Source organism: Pollicipes pollicipes, unplaced genomic scaffold (assembly GCF_011947565.3).
Source record: "Pollicipes pollicipes isolate AB1234 unplaced genomic scaffold, Ppol_2.1 Scaffold_6686;HRSCAF=7923_pilon_pilon_pilon, whole genome shotgun sequence".
NCBI classification, from domain to species: Eukaryota; Metazoa; Arthropoda; class Thecostraca; order Pollicipedomorpha; family Pollicipedidae; genus Pollicipes; species Pollicipes pollicipes.
In genome coordinates, this window is record NW_023596921.1 from 31,643,151 (window position 1) to 31,646,851 (window position 3,701).

The 3,701-nt window shown below is 54.6% G+C and overlaps 1 long non-coding RNA gene across 1 annotated transcript; it reads right to left on the reverse strand.

Moving 5' to 3' along the window:
• Positions 1–229: 229 nt before the first annotated feature.
• Positions 230–3,218, reverse strand: LOC119107141 (uncharacterized). The gene is made up of 4 exons (XR_005095207.1): positions 3,178–3,218; positions 2,332–2,415; positions 1,637–1,772; positions 230–318 (listed from the first exon to the last, which is right to left on the reverse strand). It is a non-coding gene; the product is annotated as an uncharacterized LOC119107141 (long non-coding RNA).
• Positions 3,219–3,701: the final 483 nt, after the last annotated feature.

Sequence of the window (3,701 nt, forward strand, 5' to 3'; positions counted from 1 at the left end):
GCGACAGTCGCCACGTCATCCGACGGTCAGCGACGTCAGCAAACCATGCCATACCCGAGTACTTCCCGTGTCAGCGGAGCTGAGAAGGATCGAGCATATCTCGTGTCGGGGAGCGCAGAGCTGGGTATGTGCTATGCCAAGGGAGTGCGGATAATTTGGAGAGCAACGCGAACAATACGGCATGGCGGTGTGAGATGCTGCTCGCTGTGGTCCATCTCACTGACCTCGATGGAACGTCCGCCGGTTGATACCGCCTGGCCGTCGACGGTTAGTTTGAGCGAGTACTGGCTGCTCAGACCGCTGTCGACCCGTGGTGCCCTGAAGCCAGGACCACGCCGGCTCGTCAGCTGGCACCACAGGCGACGCGCTCACCACGCCGGCTCGTCAGCTAACACCACGGAGGGCACGCTCACCACACCGGCTCGTCAGCTAACACCACAGACGGCACGCTCACCACACCGGCTCGTCAGCTGGCACCACGGAAGGCACGCTCACCACAACGGCTCGTCAGCTGGCGCCAAAGATGGCACGCTCACCACACCGGCTCGTCAGCTGGCACCACGGAGGGCACGCTCACCACACCGGCTCGTCAGCTGGCGCCAAAGATGGCACGCTCACCACACCGGTTCGTCAGCTGACACCACAGGAGGCACGCTCACCACACCGGCTCGTCAGCTGGCGCCAAAGATGGCACGCTCACCACACCGGCTCGTCAGCTGGCACCACGGAGGGCACGCTCACTACACCGGCTCGTCAGTTGGCACCACAGACGGCACGCTCACCACATCGGCTCGTCAGCTGGCACCACAGACGGCACGCTCACCACACCGGCTCGTCAGCTGGCGCCACAGACGGCACGCTCACCACACCGGCTCGCCAGCTGGCGCCAAAGACGGCACGCTCACCACACCGGTTCGTCAGCTGACACGGCAATGTGGGCAAGCTCATGAAGGAGTCCATGAACACCACTATGACGCCGCCTGATCGGAGTTCCCACGCCCATGCTTGAAGGAAATGCTCTACAAGTGAAGAAATTGAAGCAAGCATCAAATATGATGAAATATGGTCAATTGTAACTATTGGTATGCATTTAAGTGAAAAGACTGTCCTACACCACACAATTTCTCTAGTTTTTGAATATGCTCCTCAATACGTCATTGTTTGATCAGGTCATTGTACCTTGCACAACATTGACTGAGAGCCAATTGACGGCCGTTAGATATGAAAACCGTGCTTACGAACGCCAGATATGGGCGAATCGACAATTATCTCTTTATTGGCCTCGATCGACGCGTGGCCAACGGAATGGTGGGATTTGAATGACGTTATTATGGCGACGTGGATGCCTGAGTGACGTTGAAATGGTCTTCCCGAAATGGTCTGAACGTCTTCGCGGGCTTGTAGCTGAGAAACTAGAAGGCTTAGATCTTAAGAAGAGCAGGGCCGTGAACTGCACCGAATGCTGCAAAATGTCTAGCTTAGTTCAAAATCCCGTAAAATGTGTAACAACCCCTATAGCTTTTCACATAATCGCCAAGGCAACGCCAATGCCAGTCGGTATGGAACTTGGAGACAAAAATCGGTGGTTCTACGTAAATAAAGACGGAGACGTAAGGAATCAACGTCCAGCACTCACCCGACAGTACAGATGATTCTGGTGGCGCTGGTCTTGTAGACGTTCACCTTGCAGGGCACCGTGTCCCAGTCGTTGACGAAGGTCACGGAGTTTCCCAACTCGGGCTGGAACTGGGAGTACTGGTCCTCCGCGAAGCCTGCCGGCATCAGCGTTTTGACGCGCCGACCCTAGTGTGCTGCTCTGACCCAGCCGCACGGTTGACGTGCGGCCGGCGGGCGAAATAGGCACTTCCACGGTCTTAATCGCAACTGCTAAACGCGTCGCATGGCTGATCTTAACGCGCTGGGTTTGCTCCGGTAGTTCCAACATGTTGGTCTGTAATGAACGGGACAACTTGGAAATATGTTGTGCCGTCATCACGTTTATATTCAAGTTTCAGAGTTACTGTGGAAATTATAGCGTCATCAAGCTACGACACATATCTATGCCGCTTCCCCGAAGTATTCTCACCCGCTTTGTTGGGCTACACACTGAAATGCTTGATTTATCACATTGATGCTTACTGAATGAACATAACAAGTAAGAAATAATGCCGTCGTTTTGTAAAACCATTCCGATCTTTCCTCGAAGGTGAGCATGCCAAAGGCCGAGAAGCCGTCTGTGTGTCTTCTAAACTACATGCGCTTTCGATCAACTTTCGCTTTGTCACTACGTAAATACTTAACATGCTGCGCGTTGACCACGAGAATCCTTACCTGACCCCTCGATCTGGATTTCTCCACCATTTCTTCCGACGTATCCTGGGTTTATCCTCCGCACGAAGGCCGCATCGAGTCCCACTGCACGAGACCAGCATGGATTTACGGAAGGATTGATGCAAGGCATTGGCATCACGTATGGCGTTCTGTTCAGACCATCCTCAACGTCTGACGCGTTAGCACGCACACCACATTTCACCATTTAATTCCCCGGACGGGGGCAAGAGCTATTGAGCTGAGAAGAAATGGATGGTGTACGGCTTTCAGCCGCAAATGCGAACAACCCGACTGTTCTCCTTGGAAATGCTAGGACTTAGCCAGGACATTCTAAATAAGAGTCAAGCGTTTTAACACTGGGCTGAGAGGGAAGTCTATGGAGTATGGTAAAACGTTGCCTAACCCATTCCTTAACACTATTTTGAACAACCCCGTTGTCTCATTGCTCATCGAAGCCAAGAACCGAACTATTGACTCGACAATCTGCTAAGCCTGCCAGCATTGGCCCCATTCCACGCTTATGTGACGACACAGAGATGTCCCACGGATGTGGCACTCCCCAGTATACCACACATGTTCTGACACCACTAGTGATCATACACCAGTATCCCTGGGCGTTACAGGTCTCCAGTTGTTGTTGTTTTTTTTTTTTGGTCGGGGCCCACTGTACTTGATAAGACACGAATTACGACCGGCTCTCTAACATCACTGGAAGGCCATTGCGACGAATTTCGTGCAAGGTTAGGACCACTCCACGTAAGAGCTCTGTTTCCATCTTTCAGGACCTTTCCTCTCACTCCCAGCCTCCAACTGCTGGCGGACCGAGCGCTCGCCAGCGCCACCTACCGACAAGCAGCAGAGCGGAGACAAGCGGAAGCCAGCCCCGGCCGGCCGTCGACGGCAGCGTCCCGCCGAGCGTCATGTCGGGGCGGGGACCCGGGCGGCAGTGGCGGCAACGGCGGCGGCGGCGGCGGCGGCGGCGCGCCGGTGGATCGCTGTTGACCGCGGTTGCCAGGCGAGCAAGACAGCACGCCATCCATGGTGCGGTGCCGCCGGAGGCCGAGCAGGCTCGCTCGCCAGCGCCGATGGCAGGCTAGATGTGGGGAACGGCTTGTAGAAGGGAAGACAAGTGGAGGTGCTCGGCGGAGGCACTAGGTCGGTCGAAACACACTCCCTTAAGGCTAAACATCAGCTTTGTTTTTATGGTTTCCCATGTGCGAAGCTGTGCGCTTATTTGCGGGGTGCCAGGTTTCTGGCGCCTTCTAATGTCGGTGCCCAGCCGCCGCCACCGTTGCAGGATTTTAGACAATTTTTGTGCTTCCAAAGGGTAGTAAGTTGCTACAATATAGTTTGTTTTTGACTGACATAAA